This window comes from Triticum aestivum, chromosome 1B (genome assembly GCF_018294505.1).
Source record: "Triticum aestivum cultivar Chinese Spring chromosome 1B, IWGSC CS RefSeq v2.1, whole genome shotgun sequence".
NCBI lineage: Eukaryota > Viridiplantae > Streptophyta > Magnoliopsida > Poales > Poaceae > Triticum > Triticum aestivum.
The window spans coordinates 589,397,156-589,421,235 of NC_057795.1; positions in this window are offsets into that span (position 1 = coordinate 589,397,156).

Consider the following 24,080-nt stretch of genomic DNA (forward strand, 5'->3'; position numbering starts at 1 on the left):
TCAACTAACCCATGTCCGATCATCACATGAGATGGGGTAGTCATCAATGATGAACATTTCTATGTTGATCATATCTACTATATGATTCACGTTCGACCTTTTAGTCTCCAGTGTTCCAAGGCCATGTCTGTACATGCTAGGCTCGTCAAGTTTAACCCGAGTATTATGCATGTGCAAAACTGTCTTGCACCCGTTGTATGTGAACATAGAGTCTATCACACCCGATCATCATGTGGTGTCTCAACACGATGAACTATCACACTGGTGCATACTCAGGGAGAACACTTATACCTTGAAATTTAGTGAAGAGATCATCTTATAATGCTACCACCGTACTAAGCAAAATAAGATGCATAAAAGATAAACATCACATGCAATCAAAATATGTGACATGATATGACCATCATCATCTCGTGCTTTTGATCTCCATCTCCAAAGCATCATCATGATCTCCATTGTCATCGGCTTGACACGTTGATCTCCATCGTAGTGTCGTGGTCGTCTCACCAACTATTGCTAACTCATAGCGATAAAGTAAAACAATTACATGGTGTATGCATTTCATACAGTAAAGAGACAACCATACGGCTCCTGCCGGTTGCCAGAGATCTTACAAAACATGAACATCTCATACAATATGTATATCTCATCATGTCTTGACCATATCACATCACAACATACCCTGCAAAAACAAGTTAGACGTCCTCTACTCTTTTGTTGCAAGTTTTACATGGCTGCTACAGGCTTCTAGCAAGAACTGTTCTTACCTACGCATAAAGCCACAACGGTGTTTCATCAAGTTTGTTGTTTTAACCTTCTTCAAGGACCAGTCGTAGTCAAATTTGATTCAACTCAAGTAGGAGAAACAGACACCCGCAAGCCACCTTTATGCAAAACTAGTTGCATGTCAGTCGGTGGGATCGGTCTCATGTGCATGGACATGTAAGGTTGGTCCGAGCCGCTTCATCCCACAATATCGCCGAATCAAAATAAGACATTGGTGGTAAGCAGTATGACTATGACCACCCACAACTCTTTGTGTTCTACTTGTGCATATCATCTATGCATAGACCTGGCTCATGATACCACTGTTGGGAATCGTTGCATGGAAAACAAAAATTTTCTACACACACAATGATCTATCCATGGAGATGCATAGCAACAAGGGGGAGAGTGTGTCTACGTACCCGCGTAGACTGTAAGCGGAAGTGTTTCTCAACGCGGTTGATGTAGTCAAACTTTCTTCATGATCCACCGATCGAGTACCGAACGTACGACACCTCCGAGTTCTGCACACGTTCAGCTCGGTGACGTTGCTCGCCTTCTTGATCCAACAAGACGTCGAGGTAGTAGATGAGTTCCGTAAGCACGACAGCGTGGTGACGGTGATAGTGAAGTGATGTCCGCAGGGCTTTGCCTAAGCACTACAAAAATATGACCGGGGAAGTAAACGGTGGAGGGGGGCGCCGCACATGGCTAGGCAATTGTCTAGGTTGTGCTAGGCGGCCCCTCCTCATATATATAGGTGGTAGGGAGAGGGGAGAGGCCTAGGGGCACCCCAAGTAGGACCGAATCCTACTTGGGATCCTGCCCTTGGCCGCGCCCCCTGCCATATTTGTCGCATGGGGAAGGAAAGAGGGGGGAGAGAGAAGGAAGTGGGAATCCTAATCCACACTCACCTTTCCTCCTTCCCCTTTCCTTCTCTACCTTGGCCGGCCCATATGGGGGGCGCACCAGCCCCTTGTTGCTGGTGCGTTTCCCCTTGGCCCATAAGGCCCAAATCTTTTGACGGGGGTGCCCGGAATCCCTTCTGGTGACCCAATATGTACACGGTACCCTCCGGAACACTTTCGATGTCCGAATATCATTGTCCTATATATCAATATTTACCTCTCGACCATTTCAAGACTCCTCGTCATGTCCATGATCTCATCCGAGACTCTGAACAACATTCGGTCACCAAATCACATAACTCATATAATATATTATCATCGAACCTTAAGTGTGCGGACCCTACGGGTTCGAGAACTATGTAGACATGACCGAGACACCTCTTCGGTAAATAACCTATAGCGGAACCTGGATGCCCATATTGGCTCCTACATATTCTACGAAGATCTTTATCGCTCGAACCGTTATGACAACATCATAATTCCCTTTGTCCATCGGTATGTTACTTGCCCGAGATTCGATCATCGGTATCTTCATACCTAGTTCAATCTCATTACCGACAAGTCTCTTTACTCGTTCCATAATACATCACCTCGTGACTAACTCCTTAGTCATTTGCTTGCAAGCTTATGATGTGTATTACCGAGAGGGCCCAGAGATACCTCTTTGATACTCGAAGTGACAAATCCTAATCTCGATCTATGCCAACTCAACAAACACCTTCGGAGATACTTGTAGATCATCTTTATAATCACCCAGCTAAGTTGTGACGTTTGATAGCACAAATGCATTCCTCCAGTATCCGGGAGTTGCATAATCTCATAGTCGAAGGAATATGTATTTGACATGAAGAAAGCAATAGAAATAAAAATGAATGATCATTATGCTAAGCTAAAGGATGGGTCTTCTCCATCACATCATTCTCCTAATGATGTGATCCCATTATCAAATGACAACTCATGTCCATGGTTAGGAAACCTTAACATCTTTGATCAATGAGCTAGTCTAGTAGAGGCTTACTAGGGACACGATATTTGTTTATGTATTCACACATGTATTTAAGTTTCTGATCAATACAATTCTAGCATGGATAATAAACCTTTATCATGAATAAGGAAATAGAAAATAACAACTTTATTATTTCCTCTATGGCATATTTCCTTGAAAATCCACTCCAAAGAAGAGGGGTATCTTATATCTCAGTCCTGAAGATATGCAAGAGGCAAAGAAATCTATGAAGGAAAAAAGGTATTAAAGCAGAGGATGTTAAAAATTTACCACCTATCAAAGAAATACATGGGCTTGAAACACCACCACCACCTAAGGTGGTAGAGCTAAATTCTTTACTGAAGTTCGATGAAGGTGATATTCCTTATAATAAACATCGTAGTCAATGCCTTTATGAGTTTGATAATTACATTAGAAAGGAAGATCACTTCAATGCAAATGTTATGAAACAATTGAAAACTCTGACATGATTGCTCACTTGAGTGACTTGTTATTTAGAATCCCAAATGATGTTAGAGGTGTAGGGAAGCATGCCTCTATTGTTCAAATACAATTAAAACAAGTTGATAAATCTCAAAGAGAGTTGTTAGCTGAAATGAATAATAATATCAATGAACATGTTGTTAGAGTAATGACTAGAGGAGGTAGAATGACTCAGGAACCACTTTATCCTGAGGGACATCCAAAAAGAATTGAACAATACTCTCAAAGAGTTAACACCGATGCACCTAGATCTTCTAAAAATAAAAGGAAGAAGAAAAATGATAGGACTTTGCATGCCTCTAGTGAACCTGAAGTAGAATACCCTCCAGATAATGATAATGAAGTCTCTATTTCTAGTGCTGAAACTCAGTCTGGTAATGAACACTCACCTTCTAATAATGAAAAAGACAATGATGAGGTTCATGAAGATACTCAACAAAATAATAAAGAACCGGATAATGATGTTGAAATAGAACCAGTTGTTGATCTTGATAACCCACAACCCAAGAATAAAAGATATGATAAAAGAGACTTTTTTGCTAGAAAACATGGTAAGGAAAGAGAACCATGGGTTCAAAAATATATGCCCTTTCCTCCTAAGTCAACCAAAAGAAAGATGATGAAGAATTTGAACGCTTTGCTGAAATGCTGAGACCAGTCTTTTTGCGTACTCGCTTGACTGATATCTTAAAAATGCCTCCTTATGCAAAGTACATCAAAGACATCATCACCAATAAGAGAAGAATACCGGAAGCTGAAATCTCCACCATTCTTGCTAATTGTACTTTTAAGGGTGGAGTACCTAAAAAACTTGGAGATCCGGGAATACCAACTATACCTTGCTCCATCAAAAGAAATTATGTGAAAACCGCTTTATGTGATTTTAGGAGCCGGTGTTAGTGTTATGCCTTTCTCTTTATATAAAAGATTTGATTTGAATAAACTCACACCCACTAAAATATCTTTGCAAATGTCTGACAAATCAACTGCCAAACCTATCGGTATTTGTGAGGATGTTCCTGTTGTTGTTGCTAATGTTACTATCTTAACTGACTTTGTTATACTTGAGATGTCTGAGGACGACAACATGTTGATTATCCTTGGTAGGCCCTTCTTGAATACTGCAGGGGCTGTTATTGATTACAATAAAAGCAAGATCACTTTTCATATCAATGGTAATGAACATACGGTGCACTTTCAGAAGAAACAGTTCCAAGTGAATGGCATTAATGTTATTGGAAAATCTCCGACAATCACTACTGGAAGTTTTCAACTACCTCTACCTACTGCCAACAAGAAATATGAAATGCTTATTGTTGGGGACATTCATATCCCCATTGAGGTAATTTTGTGTTTTACGAAAGTTCTTCAGTTTCATGCTAATCGGAAGTGGTTGTTAACAAGACTTGATCAACCTTATTAATGAATCATTTTTGAGAGGTATGAAGTTGATGAATTTAGTAAGCACTACCTTCTATCCCTACTTTTTATTTTCTGTTTTTATTAGTTAAATAAAATAAAATGCCATGCATTGCCTATTTTTTGAGTTTTCTGTGAAATAAAAAATGACCCAAAAATAAAAGTTCTTAGAATGCTCTGAAAATTTAATACATTTTTTCTGAATATTTAATATTTTTAGTGCAAATAACATAAGAGGGAGGAGCTCCAGGTGGGCACAACCCACCTGAGCACGCCAGCACCCCCAGGCGCGCCCTAGTGGGTTGTGGTCCCCACGTGCCCCCTCACTTATCTCTTCGCCCCACCTCATCACCTACCTCCAAAAAAGATCACCATTGCTCTCTCTCTCATGTTCTTACTCTCAAACCCATGGATTTCGATCTCTTTGCTCGAAGCTCCATTTCCGAATCTTTTTTGGGGGATTGTTGCTTGGTATGTGACTCCTCCATTTGTTCAATTAGTTTTTGCTTTAGTGGTTTATATTTAGAATAATCAGTGACTCTTGGTGCTACTGTAGTGAGCTTGCATGTTGAATTCTTAGAGTTCTGAGTAGTTTGAATGCTTGATATGGCCTCTATGCATTCCTATGACTAGTTGCTATCAATATTGTGAAGTTTTGTTGAGAAAAACTTTGTGAACTAAAAATTTGAGAATTTTGTTCATAGGAAAAAGATGAGTATATTTAGGAAGTTTGCTTCCAAGAAGAATTCCAAGGGAGTAATTGGGGAGTCATCTGACAGTGATCTCCACACCCGGAGAATGGTGGAGGTACGGCTATGCGAATGGCCGCAAAACCCATTCATGGAGGGAGCTGGAATCCGTCAAGAGTTTGCACAATATGTTGCGAATGCCGAGCTCACCTACTTCATTGTAGCTGAATGTGAACAGGGCGAATACAGGATCATGCCTGAGGACATTGTAGCCTATCGGAACAACCTAGCTGTAACACAGGAGGAGCCTCAGTAGTGGGACCCTCAAGTGTCCGCTCCCTAGCACTTCAACATAGGACCCCATGGTTTCTTTGAGTGGTGATTAAAAAGTTAGGCCAAAAGCCTAAGCTTGGGGGAGTACGTATTTCCACCGACATTACATTGATGTTCACACATTTCATTCTAGTTGTCGGTGTCCACACTTTTTCATTGTATTATCCATGCTAGATTTATTTTCTCGCCTTCTTCTTGTGTGTTTGAAAAACCTTGAGAAAATACAAAAAATATATTTCCTGCTTCTTTTTGATTTTTCTTTCTAGTGTAGTTAGTTGTAGTATTTAAAAGGAAAACCCAAAAAGATTTCCTTGTTCTTCTTTTGCTTGTTGGGAGCTCTCCCGTGTAACTAGTTTTTCTTGGTTTTGTATTTTTCTTTTAATTTGTTTCCTTCCAGAAAAAAACCAAAGACTCCAAAAATATTTCAGTGTGTTTCTCTGAATTTATTTTCCTTTTTATTGAGTCGTGCCGAGGAGAAGACCACAATGAAAATGCTGAGTGGCTCTCATATGCATTATCGTTGATATAACATGGAGCCCATATTACCTTGTTTTCTTCTTTTTGAATAAAATTGTTTGCAAATTCCAGCTTAGTCCACGACACTCTTGCACTATTATTATTTTCGTATTGTTCAACTGTGCAAGTGAAAGACAATAATGACGATATTTGATGAATTGGTTGTGGCAGAGTGAGACGTGTATGAACTCAACTTGTTCTGTAGTTGTAAATATGTTTAACCTAGTATCCATGATTCAGCCTATTATGATCAAACATGTTTGCAATGACAACTAGAGATTATAGTATCTCATGCCATGCTTAAGTATCTAGGAGTGGATAATGATTTATCTTGGATGTCAACGTTGCGTTAAAATGATTGTGATGTAGTACGATGATATGGTATCCTAGAAGGAAATATGCCCTACAGGCAATAATAAAGTTGTTATTTTATATTTCCTTATTCATTATAAATGTTTATTATTCATGCTAGCATCGTATTAACTGTAAAGTTGATACATGTGTGGATACATAGACAAAACAACGTGTCCCTAGTACGCCTCTACTAGACTAGCTCGTTGATCAAAAGATGGTTAAATTTCCTAGCCATGGACATGAGTTGTCATTTGATAACGGTATCACATCATTAGTAGAATGATGTGATGGACAAGACCCATCCGTTAGCTTATCATAATGATCGTTCAGTTTTATTGCTACTGCTTTCTTCGTGTCAAATATATATTCCTCCAACTATGAGATTATGCAACTCCTGGACACCGGAGGAATGCCTTGTGTGCTATCAAATGTCATAACATAACTGGGTGATTATAAAGATGCTCTACAAGTATCTGCGAAGGTGTTTGTTGGGTTGGCATAGATCGAGATTAGGATTTGTCACTCCGAGTATCGGAGAGTTATCTCTGGGTCCTCTCGGTAATGCACATCATATGAAGCCTTGCAAGAAATTTTACTAATGAGTTGGTCACGGGATGATGCACTACGGAACGAGTAAAGAGACTTGCCAGTAATGACATTGAACTAGGTATGAAGATACCACGATCGAATCTCGGGAAAGTAACATACCGATGACAAAGGGAATAACTATATTGACATTTCGGTTCGACCGATAAAGATCTTCGTAGAATATGTGGGAACCAATATGAGCATCCAGGTTCCGTTATTAGTTATTGACCAGAGAGGTGTCTCAGTCATGTCTACATAGTTCTCGAACCTCTAGGGTCTGAACGCTTAACTTTCAATGATGATTGGTATTATATGAGTTATGTGTTTTTGTGACCGAAGGTTTTTTGGAGCCCCGGATGAGATCACGGAAATGACGAGGAGTCTCGAAATGGTCGAGAAGTAAAGATTGATATATTGGAAGGTTATATACGGACACCGGAATGGTTCCGAAGAGGTTCGGGGATTTTTCGGAGTACCAGGAGGTTATCGGAACCCCCCCGGTAAAGTTAATGGGCCACATGGGCCTTAGTGGAGAGGAGAGGGTCGCCACGGGAGGTGACGCCCCCCCTTGCCAATCCGAATTGGATAAGGGGTGGGGTGTGTGGCCCCCCTTTCCCTCTCCTACTCCCTCTCCCTTTCCCCCTTTGCCACTCCGGAATAGGAAAGGGGAATCCTACTAGGACTGGGAGTCCTAGTAGGACTCCCCCCATGGTGCTCCCCCTATAGGCTGGCCGCCTCCTCCCTCCCTCCTTTGTATACGGGGGCGGGGGGCACACCAAAGACACAACAATTATTCTTAGCCGTGTGCGGTGCCCTCCTCCACCGTTTACTCCTCTGATAGTATCATCATAGTGCTTAGGTGAAGTCCTGCATGGATCACATCACCAACACCATCATCAAGCCGTCGTGCTGACGGAACTCATCAACTCCATCGAAACTCTGCTAGATCAAGAGTTCGAGGGACGTCATCGAGCTGAACGTGTGTAGAACTCGGAGGTGCCGTACGTTTGGTACTTGATCGGTTGATTCGAGAAGACGTTCCACTACATCAACCACATTAAGTTAACGCTTCCGCTTTTGGTCTACGAGGGTACGTGGACACACTCTCCCCCTCTTGTTGCTATGCATCTCCTAGATAGATCTTGCATGAGCGTAGGATTTTTTTTGAAATTGCATACTATGTTTCCCACCAGTGGTATCCGAGCCAGGTCTATGCGTAGATGATATGCACGAGTAGAACAAAAACAGTTGTGGGTGGTGATCGTCATACTGCTTACCACCAATGTCTTATTTTGATTTGGCGGTATTGTTGGATGAAGTGGCCCGGACCAACCTTACATGACCGCGTTCATGAGGCTAGTTCGACCGACAGACATGCAACTAGTTTTGCATAAAGGTGGCTGGTGGGTGTTTGTTTCTCCAACTTTAGTTGAATCAAATTTGACTGTGACCTGTCCTTGAGAAGGTTAAAACAACAAACTTGATAAATCACCGTTGTGGTTTTTGTGCCATAGGTATGTACGGTTCATGCTAGCAGCCCATAGCAGCCATGTAAAACTTGCAACAAGAGGACGTCTAACTTGTTTTTGCAAGGCATGTTGTGATGTGATATGGTCTAGGCATGTTGTGATATAAAGATTGTTGTATTATATGATCATGTTTTGCAATAGTTATCTGCAACTGGCAGGAGCCATATGGTTGTCGCTTTATTGTATGAAATACAAGCGATGTGTAATTGCTTTAATTTATCACTAAGCGGTAGTGATAATCGTAGAAGCAATGGTTGGCGAGACGACCACGGCATTACGATGGAGATCAAGGTGTCAAGCCAGTGATGATGGAGATCATGCCGTTGCTTTGGTGATGGAGATCATGAGCTCAAGATGATGATGGCCATATCATTTCAAATATTTTGGTTGCATGTGATGTTTATCTTTTATGCATCTTATTTTTCTTAGTACGGCGGTAGCATTATAAGATGATTCCTTACTAAATTTCAAGGTATAAGTGTTCTCCCCGAGTATGCACCGTTGCAAAAGTTCTTCGTGCTGAGACACCATGTGATGATTGGGTGTGATAAGCTATACATTCAAATACAACGGGTGCAAGCCAGATTTGCACAGCAGAATACTGAGGTTAAACTAGATGAGCCTAGCATATACAGATATGGCCTAGGAACGTTGGAGACCGAAAGGTCGAACGTGAATCATATAGTAGATATGATCAACATAGTGATGTTCACCATTGAAGACTACTCCATTTCACGTGATGATCGGACATGGTTTAGTTGATTTGGATCACGTATCATTTAGATGACTAGAGGGATGTCTATCTAAGTGGGAGTTATTTAGTAATTTAATTAATAGAACATAATTTATCATGAACTTAGTCCTGATAATTTTTGCATACCTATGTTGTAGACCAATGGCCCGTGCTACCATTCCTTTGAATTTTAATGCGTTCCTAGAGAAAGCTAAGTTGAAAGATGATGGCAGCAACTACATGAACTGGGTCCGTAACTTGAGGATTATCCTCATTGCTGCACAGAAGAATTATGTCCTTGATGCACCGCTCAATGCAAGGCCTGCTGCAGGAGCTGAAGCTGACGTTGTGCACGCCTGGCAAGCTCGATCTGATGACTACTCATTAGTTCAATGTGCCATGCTTTACGGCTTAGAATCGGGACTTCAAATACGTTTTGAACATCATGGACTGTATGAGATGTTCTAGGAGTTGAAGTTGATATTTCAAGCAAATGCCCGAGTTGAGAGATATGAAGTCTCCAACAAGTTCCATAGCTGCAAGATGGAGGAGAACAGTTCTGTTAGTGAGCACATGCTCAGAATGTCTGGGTACCATAATCACTTGACTCAGCTGGGAGTTAATCTTCCAGATGATTGTGTCATTGACAGAGTTCTTCAATCACTGCCACCAAGCTACAAAGGCTTTGTGATGAACTACAATATTGCAAGGGATGAATAAGACTATTCCCGAGCTCTTCACGATGCTAAAGGCCACGGAGGTAGAAATAAAGAAAGAGCATCAAGTGTTGATGGTTAACAAGACACTTGTTTCAATAAAAGGGGCAAGGGTAAAAAGAAGGGGAACTTCAAAAAGACTGACAATCAAGTTGTCACTCCCAGGAAGAAACCCAAAGTTGGACCCAAGCCTGAAACTGAGTGCTTCTACTACAAAGGGACTAGTCACTGGAAGCGGAATTGCCCCAAGTATTTGGTGGATAAGCAGAAGGATGGCAAGGTGAACAAAGGTATATTTGATATACATGTTATTGATGTGTACCTTACTAATTCTCGCAGTAGTGCCTGAGTATTGGATACTGGTTCGGTTGTTCATATTTGTAACTCGAAGCAGGGACTACAGATTAAACGTAGATTGGCTAAGGAGGTGACTATGCGCGTTGGAAATGGTTCCGAGGTTGATGTGATCGCCATCGGCATGCTACCTCTACATCTACCATCGGGATTAGTTTTAGACCTGAATATTTGTTATTTGGTGCCAACATTGAGCATGAACATTATATATGGATCTTGTTTAGTGCGAGATGGTTATTCATTTAAATCAGATAATAATGATTGTTCTATTTATATGAGTAATATCTTTTATGGTCATGCACCCTTGAAGAGTGGTATATTTCTATTGAATCTTGATCGTGATGATACACATATTCATAATATTGATGCCCAAAGATACAAAGTTGATAATGATAGTGCAACTTATTTGTGGCACTGCCGTTTGGGTCATATCGGTGTAAAGCGCATGAAGAAACTCCATAAATATGGACTTTTGGAATCACTTGATTATGAATCATTTGATACTTGCGAACCATGCCTTATGGGCAAGATGACTAAAACTCCATTCTCCGGAACAATGGAAAGAGCTACTGACTTATTGGAAATAATACATACTGATGTATGCGGTCCAATGAGTGTTGATGCTCGTGGCGGGTATCGTTATTTTCTGACCTTCACAGATGATTTGAGCAGATATGGGTATATCTAGTTAATGAAACACAAGTCTGAAACATTTAAAAAGTTCAAAGAATTTCAGAGTGAAGTGGAGAATCATCGTAACAAGAAAATAAAGTTTCTATGATCTAATCGTGGAGGAGAATATTTGAGTTACAAGTTTGGCCTTCATTTAAAACAATGTGGAATAGTTTCACAGCTCACGCCACCTGGAACACCACAGCGTAATGGTCTGTCCGAATGTCGTAACCGCACTTTATTGGATATGGTGTGATGTATGATGTCTCTTACCGATTTACCACTATCATTTTGGGGTTGTGCATTAGAGACAGCTGCATTCAGTTAAATAGGGCACCATCAAAATCCGTTGAGATGACACTGTATGAACTTTGGTTTGGTAGCAAACCTAAGCTGTCATTTCTTAAAGTTTGGCGATGCGATGCTTATGTCAAAAGGCTTCAGACCGATAAGCTCGAACCCAAGTCAGAGAAATGTGTCTTCATTGGATACCCTAAGGAAACAATTGGGTACACCTACCACAATTCCAAAGGCAAAACTTTTGTTGCTAAGAACGGAACATTTCTAGAGAAGGGGTTTCTCTCGAAAGAAGTGAGTGGGAGGAAAGTAGAACTTGATGAGGTAATTGTACCTGCTCTCAATTTGGAAAATAGCTCATCTGAGAAATCTGTTCCCATGATGCCTACACCAATTGGAGAGGAAGCTAATGATAGAGATCATGAAACTTCCGATCAAGTTGCTACAGAACCTCGTAGGTCTGGAAGAGCAAGATCCGCACCAGAGTGGTACAGTAATCCTGTTCTGGAAGTCATGTTACTTGACCATCACGAACCTATGAACTATGAAGAAGCTATGATGAGCCCGGATTCTGATAAATGGCTTGAGGCCATGAAATCTGAGATAGGATCCATGTATGAGAACAAAGTGTGGACTTTGGTGGATCTGCCCGATGATCGGCGACCCATAGAGAATAAATGGATCTTCAAGAAGAAGACTAATGCCGATGTTAATGTTACTGTCTATAAAGCTCGATTGTTGCAAAGGGTTTTCAACAAGTTCAAGGAGTTGACTACGATGAGACGTTCTCACCCGTAGCGATGCTTAAGTCTGTCTGAATCATGTTAGCAATTGCCGCATTTTATGATTATGAAATGTGGCAAATGGATGTCAAAACTGCATTCCTTAATGGATTTCTTAAAGAAGAGTTGTATATGATGCAACCAGAAGGTTTTGTCTACCCTAAAGGTGCTAACAAAGTGTGCAAACTCCAGCGATCCATTTATGGACTGGTGCAAGCATCTTAGAGTTGGAATATACGCTTTGATGAGGTGATCAAAGCATATGGTTTTATACAGACTTTTTGGAGAAGCCTGTATTTACAAGAAAGTGAGTGGGGGCTCTATAGCATTTCTAATATTATATGTGCATGACATATTGTTGATTGGAAATGATGTAGAATTTCTGGATAGCATAAAAGGATACTTGAATAAGAATTTTTCCAATGAAAGACCTTGGTGAAGCTTCTTACATATTGGGAATCAAGATCTATGGAGATAGATCAAGACGCTTGATAGGACTTTCACAAAGCACATACCTTGATCAAGTTTTGAAGTAGTTCAAAATGGACCAGGAAAAGAAAGGGTTCTTGCCTGTGTTACAAGGTGTGAAGTTGAGTCAGACTCAATGCCCGACCACTGTAGAAGATAGAGAGAAAATTAAACTCATTCCCTATGCTTCAGCCATAGGTTTTATCATGTATGCTATGCTGTGTACCAGACCTGATGTGTGCCTTGCTATAAGTTTAGTAGGGAGGTACCAAAGTAATCCAGGAGTGGATCACTGGACAACAGTCAAGAACATCCTGAAGTACCTAAAAAGGACTAAGGATATGTTTCTCGTTTACGGAGGTGACAAAAAGCTTGTCGTAAATGGCTACATCAACGCAAGGTTTGTAATCCGGATAACTCTTAGTCACAATCCAGATAATATTTTTATTGAATGGTGGAGCTGTCAGTTGGTGCAGTTCCAAGCAGAGCATCGTGGCAGGATCTACGTGTGAAGCAGAGTACATAGCTGCTTCGGAAGCAGCAAATGAAGGAGTCTGGATGAAGGAGTTCATATCCGATCTAGGTGTCATACCTAGTGCATCGGGTCCAATGAAAATCTTTTTTGACAATACTGGAGCAATTGCCTTGGCGAAGGATTCCAGATTTCACAAAAAGACCAAACACATCAAGAGACGCTTCAACTCCATCCGAGATTTGGTCAAGGAGGAAGACATAAAGATTTGCAAAATACCCACCAATATGAATGTTGCAGACCCATTAACTAAGCCTCCTCCACGAGCAAAACATGATCAGCACCATGACTCCATGGGTGTTATATTCATTACAATGTAATCTAGATTATTGACTCTAGTACAAGTGGGAGACTGAAGGAAATATGCCCTAGAGGCAATAATAAAGTTGTTATTTTACATTTCCTTATTCATGATAAGTGTTTATTATTCATGCTAGAATTGTATTAACCGGAAACTTGATACATGTGTGGATACATAGACAAAACAACGTGTCCCTAGTACACCTCTACTAGACTAGCTCGTTGATAAAAAGATGGTTAAGTTTCCTAGCCATGGACATGAGTTGTCATTTGATAATGGGATCACATCATTAGTAGAATGATGTGATGGACAAGATGCATCTATTAGCTTAGCATAATGATCGTTCCGTTTTATTGCTACTAATGTCTTTGTGTCAAATATATATTCCTCCGACTATGAGCTTATGCAACTCCCGGACACTGAAGGAATTCCTTGTGTGTTATCAAACGTCACAATGTAACTGGGTGATTATAAAGATGTTCTACAGGTATCTCCAAAGGTGTTTGTTGGGTTGGCATAGATCGATATTAGGATTTGTCACTCCAAGTATCAGAGAGGTATCTCTGGGCCCTCTCGGTAATGCACATCATATGAAGCCTTGCAAGCAAAGTGACTAATGAGTTGGTCATGGGATGATGCACTACAGAACAAGTAAAGAGACTTTCCGATAACGAGATTAAACTAGGTATGAAGATACCAGCGATCGAATCTCGGGCAAGTAACATACCGATGACAAAGGGAATAACTATATTGACATTGCAGTTTGACCGATAAAGATCTTCGTAGAATATGTGGGAACCAATATTAGCATCCAGGTTCTGTTGTTGGTTATTGACCAGAGAGGTGTCTCGGTCATGTCTACATAGTTCTCGAACCCGTAGGGTCCACACGCTTAACATTCGATGATGATTGGTATTATATGAGTTATGTGTTTTGGTGACCGAAGTTTGTTCGGAGTCCCGGATGAGATCACGGACATGATGAGGAGTGTCAAAATGGTCGAGAGGTAAAGATTGATATATTGGAAGGCTATATACGGACACCAGAATGGTTCTGAAGATGTTCGGGGATTTTTGGAGTACCGGGAGGTTACCAGACCCTCCCCTCGGTAAAGTTAATGTGCCACATGGGCCTTAGTGGAGAGTAGAGGGCAGCCACGGGAGGTGGCGCCCCTGTCTATCCTAAGTGGACAAGGGGTGGGGGCGCGGCTCCCCTTTCCCTCTCTTACTCCCTCTCCCTTTCCCCGTTTGCCACTCTGGAATAGGAAAGGGGAATTTTACTAGGACTGGGAGTCCTAGTAGGACTCCCCCATGGCGTGCCCCCACTAGGCCGGCCGCTCCTCCCTCCCTCCTTTATATACGGTGGCGGGGGGCACCCCAAAGACACAACAATTATTCTTAGCCGTGTGTGGTGCCCCCCTCCACCGTTTACTCCTCCGATAGTATCATCGTAGTGCTTAGGCGAAGCCCTGCATGGATCACATCACCAACACCATCATCACGCTGTCGTGCTGACGGAACTCATCGAGTCCATCAACACTCTGCTGGATCAAGAGTTCAAGGGACGTCATCGAGCTGAACGTGTGCAGAACTCATGCCGTACGTTCGGTACTTGAGCAGTTGATTCGAGAAGACGTTCCACTAAATCAACCGTGTTAAGTTAACGCTTCCGCTTTCGGTCTACGAGGGTATGTGGACACGCTCTCCCCCTCTCGTTGCTATGCATCTCCTAGATAGATCTCGCGTGAGCGTAGGATTTTTTTTGAAATTGCATGCTACGTTTCCCAACAATCCTCCTCTGAATGTTCGAGTGGCTTGACTTGGTACATGCTCATGCATGTAGTTGAATCAAAACCAACATAGCCTCTATGATATTTATGTTTATGGTGTTCATATCCTACTCATGATAGTATCCAATGTTACTTATGCATAATGCATGTTCTTGACGGTTTTCGCTCTCTAGCTGGCTGCTTCTCAACCTAATTGCTAGCCTTCGCCTGTACTAAGTGGGAATTCTGTTTGTGCATCAAAACCATGAATCCAAAGTTATTCCAGATGAGTCCACCATACCTGCCTATATGCGGTATTACCCTATCGTCCTAAGTAAATTTGCATGTGCCACCTCTAAAAACTTCAAATAAATATCCTTTTTGTGTTCCTGGATTATTCATAGAGCGACAGGAGGTAGTCAGTATCTTCCATGCTAAGCGGGTTATTCTCATGATGAGTGTTTATTCACTCATCCTTGCACAAGAGGGTCGGTAATAGGGATTCCCAGTCTCGAACTCAAATTGCAACTAATTAAACAAAACTCCCCCTGGACTGTTGTTGGTATGGATGACACCCATTGTTTTGGACATGCCATGGAGTGTGATTGCTAGTGGAGGGGGAGTAAATCTTTACTTTTATCGCTTGGTAACAACCAGTAATGTGTTTAGCATGGAAGATATCGATAAGTAATGGTCGCGAAGTAAACAAGAAGGGTGCATTTCCCAAAATTTCATTTACCTCTGTTTTAAAAACTTGAGCTCTGGCACCTTTGCAAACCACTGCTTCCCTCTACGAAGGGACTGTCTATTTACTTTAATGTTGTGTCATCACCTTCTCAAATAAGCGTCAGAACCTGAGAGCACTATTGTCATCCTAATGCATTGTGTATAGCTAATGTTGGCTGCATCATGACTGGATCTTTTCTACCATGAATTACAATGTTTAGTCGCTGCTTGAACTTTGGAGGTGCTCTTCATTTATGTTTTGCAGTCTCAAAAAGGGCTAGCGAGATACCACTATTGTCATATTATATCATGGTTGTTTTGACAAAGTGTTGTAGTTTGAGATACCTTATTATTGCTCGCTAGTTGACTATGTCATTTATATGAGTTAATATAATTTTTAAAAATTATTGTTGACATGGTTAGTTATAATCTTTGCTGAAAACCTGGGTGCTACTTCAGCTTATTTATGTAAACAAGAGCAAAAGAGTTCATAAAAGTTTTTCTTTTTCACTTTCAGTTTATCAACTGAATTGCTTGAGGACAAGCAAAGGTTTAAGCTTGTGGGAGTTGATACGTCTCCTTCGTATCTACTATTCCTAACGCTTTCCCTCTTGTTTTGGACTCTAATTTGCATGATTTGAATGAAACTAACCCAGACTGATGCTATTTTCAGCAGAACTACCATGGTGTTGTTTTTTGTGTAGAAATAAAAGCTCTCGGATTGGAACGGAACTTTGCAAGGAATTTTTATATAATAAAAGAGAATTTCTTGAGCCAAGAACCACCAGAGGGGGGCACCTGGGTGGGCACAACCCACCAGGGCGCGCGCCCCTCCAGGCGTGCATAGGTGGGTTGTCCCCACCTGGTGGCCCTACAGTCTCCAACCCTGATACTATAAAGTCATATTTTCGGAGGGAAAATCAGGGAGAAAGAATTATCGCATTTCATGAGACAGAGCCGCCGCAACCTCCTATTCTTCATCGGGAGGCCAGATCTAGAGTCCATTTGGGGGCTCCAGAGAGGGGGATCTTCGATCTTCGTCATCACCAACCCTTCTTCATCGCCAATTCCATGATGCTCCCCACCGGGAGTGAGTAATTCCTTCGTAGGCTCGCTGGTCGGCGAGGAGTTGGATGAGGTTCATCATCTAATCAAGTTAGTTTTGTTAGGGCTTGATCCCTAGTATCCATTATGTTCTGAGATTGATGTTGCTATGACTTTGCATTATTAAGGCTTGTCATTTTGGGCCCGGGTGCCATGATTTCAGATCTGAATCGTTTATTTCATCACCATTATATCTATGTTCTAGATCCGATCTTGAAAGTTATAGTCACCCACTACGTGTTATGATCCGACAAACCCGGAGTGACAGAAGTCGGGATAGTTCCCGGTGATGACCGTAGTTTGAGGAGTTCATGTATTCACCGTGTGTTAATGCTTTGTTTTGGTTCTCTATTAAAAGGAGGCCTTAATATCCCTTAGTTTCCGATAGGACCCCGCTACCATGGGAGGGTAGGACAAAAGATGGCATGCAAGTTCTTTCCATAAGCACGTATGACTATTTATGGAATACATGCCTACATTATATTTATGAACTGGAGGTAGTGCCGTTTCGCCCTAGGTTATGACTGTTATATGATGAATATCATCCAACGAATTCACCGATCCAATGCATATGAATTTCTCTCATGTTTTTCTTGCTAAGTTACTACTTCTATTGTTACTATTGCACTTGCTACAAAATCATTGCTATCACTGTCACCGTTACTGTTGCTGTTGCTACTACTATCAACACTATCATACTACTTTGCTACTGATCACTTTGCTGCAGATAATTAATCTGCAAGTGTGTTTGAATTGACAACCCAGCTGCTAATACGTCCAAATATCTTGGATCCCCTTGTGTCGAATCAATAAATTTGGGTTGAATACTCTACCCTCGAAAACTGTTGCGATCTCCTATACTTGTGGGTTATCACTTATCAATAGTACCATCAGGTTTTAGCTTCTTTTTGAACATCCACTTATAGCCCACAGGCTTACAACCATATGGTTTATCAGTTAGTTTCCAAGTTCAATTAGAAAGAATTGAGTCCATCTCATTATGAATAGCTTCTTTCCAATCATCTACATCCGGAGATGCATATGCCTCTGCAATAGACTTGGGTGTGTCGTCCACAAGGTATACAATGAAATCATCACCAAAGAATTTTGGAACCCTTTATCTCTTGTTCTCTACAGGAACTTTAGTGTTATCCTTCTCAAGAACCTCGTCATGTGATTGTTTGAAATATTCATCAGTTGTACTAGATTCAGAAATTATCTCAGAAGAAAATCTAGCAATGCTATGCATATCTTTCATAGGAAATATTTTCTCAAGAAATGTTGCATCATGAGATTCCATTATAGTATCAACATGTATATCATGTACTTCAGATTTATCCACTAAAAATCTATAAGCAATGATCCATTGAGCATATCCTAGAAAGAAACGATCCACTGTCTTTGGTCCGAGTTTGCGTTTCTTAGAAATAGGAATATTGACCTTTGCCAAGCATCCCCAAGTGCGCAAATAAGAAAGTGATTGTTTTCTCCCAACCCAGTCCTCATAAGAGGTTTTCTCCTTATTCTTGTTAGGAACTCTATTCAGGACATGAGATGAAGTCAATAGAGCCTCCCCCCCACCATGCCTTAGTTAAACCTGTAATATCCCAATTTAAAATTTGGATGTTATACATAGATCATCATATGCATATCATATTTTATTTTGCATTTTGGTTGCGATCCTAGAAATCTTAAGAAACTCAAGGACCCAAGGAGAGAGTTGGAGGTTTCACAAAATTCATATTTGAATTTATTTCAAATTTGAAAAGAGGATAAATTTGATTTTAATACTTCTCTCTCCAATTATTTCCAATAATAAATATAAATAAGAGAAGATAATATGACTTCTTCAACAGAAGAGAAATATTGGAGAAGAAATTTTAAAATAAAATTATTATTTTATTTGTATTTAAATTGCTATTTTATTTGAATTAGAGAAAACTTGCATTTTTTAAAATTGCATTTTAGTCCAGAAAAAATGTTCATCTTGTCCTAAATATTAGGTTTGGACGGTGAAAATTGTTTCTAGAATTTTTAGAATTTATTTTAGGATTTTTTTCTCTTCGGTGAAATTATTATTTAAAAAAAAGTTTCCGAGCGGACTGGGCCGAAGCCCAGCTGGTCCAGCAGGCCACCGCCTCCCTCGCGCGCGACGCTGTCCCCGCGCTGGACTCCAGAGGAGTCCGAGCCGCCGCTGCCGTCCGACTTGGCCCCCAAGTCGGGGAACCCACTGGGACCCCTTTATATACCGCAACCGCCACCCCCTCCTCTTCCCCAAGCCACCCCGCCGCCGCAGCTCGCAACCATCGTCGTCGAGCCACGCCGCCGCCAACCGAGCCGCCGCCGCTGCTGCCGTGCGCTGCACGCCGCCGCGCCGTGGTCGCTGCTGCCGTGCGCCGCACGCCGTCGTGCCGCCCCGCACCGCCTCGCCATCGCACCGGCGCCCTGCGCCATCACCGGAGCCGGATCTCGCCGCCGCCCGCCATCGGTTTTCTCTGGCTAAAAAGTATAAACCGTTCAGTTTATTCCGGTTTTTTCGGTTTAGGTTAGATCGGTTTTTAGTTTTAGTTTTGTTTATTTAGTAAACGTTCGCTGGTTAGTTTGTTTTAATGAATGGTTTTCGTTTATTTCGTTCTGTTAACGAACGTTCGCGCAATAGATTTTTCTTTTTAGTTTTATTTATGGCCAGGGACCTATCCGTGAATAAGTTTTATCGCGATTTAGCCCCTGATCTTAAAACTACTGTAACTTTTTGCTCGTTTATCCAAATTAGATGAAACCAGCGCCTAAATCTTCGTAACGATCTGTTCTTTCCAGTTAACAAACTTGAACATGATTTTGACAATTTAAAGTTTGAGTTTAGTTCAGGTTAGTAAACAATCTTGTTTCATTCATATCTTGAGTTTCATTTCTCCGTTTGAGTTGTTTCTTTTTGCAAATCGTAGCTAATCACATGTACCTACTGTTAAGATCTAATCCACACGATAATAATGCTGTTAGGTTTTGTTTCCTATTTAGTTTAGCTGTTTGCTTGTTTCATGTTTGATTTGGATCTTTTCTCGTTTTTCTCAATGTTTCATTTGAGTGATTGCTTATGTATGCTACTGTTTGTCTACGCTAGATTATCCGGAGTGTGAAGCTTGTTACTACAAATCTCTAGAGTTTGCAAATTGCCAGCAAGGCAAGTTACACTTTGATCATACTCTTCTATACCCAGTTTTTCCTATGCATCAGTATTGCTCCTCAAATATTTGCATGAGTAGGATTGGGAACATGTGGTTTGGTTGTAGTACTTTAGGTAGGATCCTAATACCTTTTGATCACCCCGGGAATATACGTTATGCTTTATTATTTCTTAGCCATGCTCGTAGATGGGGATTGGATAGTGATTCACATGCAAGTTTTGAGAGTTGTTAATTTTGGATATCATTAAGGTGGCAACTTTAATACACATCTGGGTGGATTTTTTGGGGCACCTTGGGAACTCAGTGTTGTCCATTAAGGGAAATCTTGGGGTATCCATGTGATTTTTCCTTGGTTCACCACCCAGGCTCAAAGGGATCATATGATATTTCATGCCCAGAAACTTCCTTGTGCAGCCACAAGCCATTATGGGCTCTGGCATAGTTGAGTAAGTTGTATGAGCTCTCGAAGAGGTGGACTAGCAGATGTAGAGGGAAAGTAGGTGTACCGGTCTGCCCGGAGTAGAGAGTTAATGCTTCAGAAAGACTATGTCTCGATCTTCCGATCATGGATGCGATCGAGTCTTGTGGTGAAAAGTGCGCAACCTCTATAGAGTGTATAAACTAACCATGGTTAGTCGTGTCCCCGGTTATGGACATCTTGAGTATCTGGAATTGGATATTGTTGTTGATCTCATCACTCTTTAATTAGTTGAATTGGGTTTAATGATGATACTTGATTAATTGGGATTTGAGTTGGGGGAACCTTCTCATTTATTGGAACCACTTCGGAGTAGTTTAAATAAATTTATTCCTTTGTTGTAGGGAAAAACTAGCTTTATGCAAAACCATAAACTTAGAGCCTCCACCAGCCAAATATTGCATGTAGATATAGATCTTCCATTCATTGCTTCATAGTGTAACTCTGCCAGCATATTCAAGGTGCTGACCTACACGGCTACAACGTCTCATGTTGCAGACTACTCAGACGACGAATAAGGTGCGATGGGTCATTGCCGTGCACTCAGCTATGCCATTGGAGTTGATGGACTCATTTACCTACGAAGGTTCCATAGTTATTTTGCTTAGATGGCCTTCAGCCATATTATTTTTGTGTAATCATACTCTTTATAAGGACTCAATGTAATAAGTGTGTGATTGAACTCTGTTATAATTCCTCGAGTACTGAGTGTGTCAGCATTACTAATCCAGATATGACACTTAAGCACAGAGACTTCGGTCCATTGGGATCGTGGTCATTACAAGATAGTATCAAAGCACACGCTGACTATAGGGCGTGACCACTAGAATAAGACATAGGAATTTTCTTCTCTGCTCATTTCTAATTCTCCTCTATTTCTACTCTATAGATGGCGGACCCTAGGAACAAGTTTACTCAGCCGGATGAGGACACCCCTTTCGGATGACACTTGAAGGAAGTCACTAAGTACCTAAACATTGGACTACCAAGCTTCACTGGGACTTTCTCAGCAACTGTATCGAAAGAGAAACGCTGGAAGATCAAGGTCTGGGTACCTAGGTGGACGTTCGCGCCAACAACAGAGCCTATAGATTTCTACCTGGATGCACCAAGATGGAGTTTGGGAAAGAGCATGGCAATCCATATCACCTTTGGACGCATATGTCAGGTGTATCACAAGGAGCTGGAAAACACTATCTACCAAATATGTGGCCGCCGAAACGAAGAATGGGAGATGATTCATACCAGGAAGGATGGATCAATTGCAGCATACATTCAGGAGATGGGTGATCATATTCGCCGACCAGAGAATCAACTATGCTTCAACATGAAGAAGATCAAGAAGTTGATGAAGAAGAACAATGAGCTAGAAGAGGAACTCAAGTTTACACGCGATGGATATGAGGAAGAAATTGCCGTACTACTGGAGAAGCATGAAGATCTGAAGAGGAATCTAGGACTACCAGTGGAGAGTCATAAGCGAGAAACAACAAAGGAGATCCGTTCGTAGGACCACATCATGTTGGACGCCACTGACATGAATAGTGATGCAAATGACGATAGTGATGACGACTACATTAACAAAGCTGGAGTAGATATCGTGCAGTCTTCCTCTGATCAAAATTTCTAGACGACCACCATGTAATTAGTAGTATTCTACCAACACTAGTGGAGAACCGGGCAATAGCACCGGTTCGTAAGGCCCTTTAGTGCCGGTTCCATAACCGGCACTAAAGTGTGGGCACTAAAGGCCCCCCCCTTTAGTACCGGTTCAGCACGAACCGGTGCTAAAGGGAAACCACGTGGCACGAGCCAGCTCCAGGGGCCTGGAGCCCTTTAGTACCGGTTGGTAAGACCAACCGGTACTATAAGATTTGTTTTTTTTTAGTTTTATGATTTCTTTTTCATTTAATTTTGTGTTTCCATTTTAATTCTTTTTCGTTTGCTGGTATTTTACGATACTACACATTGTACACGTTATGCATATATATATATATATATATAAATAGAATTTCTAGTAGAACCAATCATGCATATATATATCATCAATGTCTCACAAACCATCATATTAATTAATTCACACATACACACATGTATAGCTATATATAATTTCTCCTACATATGTTGCCTTCGGAGCCAGTGGCATTAGCCTAATTGGTGCCTTCGGAGCACGATGACAATTGGAAGTGGTTTTCATGGGGGCGGTAGCGGGTAATAGTATTCTCCCTTCGGATTTATGACCTGGTCGAGCAAAAATCCCGCTATTTCCTCTTGAAGTGCTTCTACGCGCTCCGTTTCTAGGAGCTTCGCCCGCACCTCTCTGAACTGTTAAGAAGGAGATCAATATGCATGTGTATTAGTTGTGTGACTAGATATCGATAATGGTGTAAAAATTGTGAATAGTGTTTTGACAAGCGTACCCATTCCTGTCTTTGAGATCTGCTCCTTTCAGACGCCATCATGCGAATGTTCTCGCAAACACAGAATGCACACAGATCAGTCCCCTGCACCTGCTTCAGGGCCTTTACGAGAATGGAATTTGATCAGATAATAATTAATCAAGCATGATAATTAAAGAGATGGAAGCTAGCTAGCTAGCTAGTACTACTTAATTACTTACCTTGGGTCTTCCCCATTTAAGCTTTTCTTTCCATTCGCCTTCCGTGACGCTGATGAACCTTGCCCAAGCCCTGCCCGCCGACAAAGAAAATGAATAAAGGGGTTATTAAATAGTTCATATCATGAAATGACGAACTAAATAGGCCAAGATATATAGTTAATAATGATTGAAATTACCTGTTGACTATCCCAAACAAGATGTTATAGTCAGTTTTTTCTTTGAGTAGTGAGTCCAGTATTTCAACTGTTCCGGCGTCAAGTTTAATGATACACAAGACCCAGTGAAATCTGCATGCACACACATTTACATGTCTTAATTAAGCGGGCATATGTAAGCAAAAACATGTAGCTAGCTAGTAGGCAAAAATAGAGAATTTGTAGTACAAGACAGTGTGACTCACTGGAAGTTGTAAGGAAGTAGTATATCTTCATTGTTTTTGAGGCGCTTCAAGAACTCTAGCATGCTGTCCTCTACGGCCTTTTGATGATGTGCATCTATTTTCCATGTGTATTCATTAACGGTGTTTGGGTCAATGAACCCAATGCCATAGCGTCCACCTTTTCTCATTTCATACATCTTCATCCTGCATATAATACCACAGAAAAGAATATAGTGAGGATAATTACAGGTAATGATTGATCAAAAGGATCACTACAGCTAGCTTGAGACTTAAATTACAGAAAGAAATCACTTACAGACAATAGCAACTGACGATAGATTTGTCGAGTGCGTCTTGATTGTATAACTGAAACAG